The sequence below is a fragment of the Solanum tuberosum genome, unplaced genomic scaffold, assembly GCF_000226075.1.
Source record: "Solanum tuberosum cultivar DM 1-3 516 R44 unplaced genomic scaffold, SolTub_3.0 scf00346, whole genome shotgun sequence".
In the NCBI taxonomy this organism is placed as follows: Eukaryota; Viridiplantae; Streptophyta; class Magnoliopsida; order Solanales; family Solanaceae; genus Solanum; species Solanum tuberosum.
In genome coordinates this window covers 80,404-80,677 of record NW_006239265.1, presented here as the reverse complement: position 1 = coordinate 80,677, position 274 = coordinate 80,404, and positions in this window count along the sequence as shown.

The window sequence follows — 274 nt, the reverse complement described above, 5'->3', positions numbered from 1 at the left end:
AAACAGATTATACCACGACGATCCTTGCGAAAAACTTTACAAGTTAGCCCCAAGAATGACTTAAAACGGACTTACGATGATCAAGATCTCACATTTCAAAATTCAACAACAATTCATTCCGAAAAATTACCCTAGCAGTAGCTAAATTCGATTTGTTACCTCAAACGAAGCCTCCCCTCGCGTTCCTGAAATCACCTCTAGATTCCCCACGAAAATCTCTTGAAGTTAGCCTTTTGAATCACTTAATTCGGGTTTAAAATGGAGGAGAAATCTT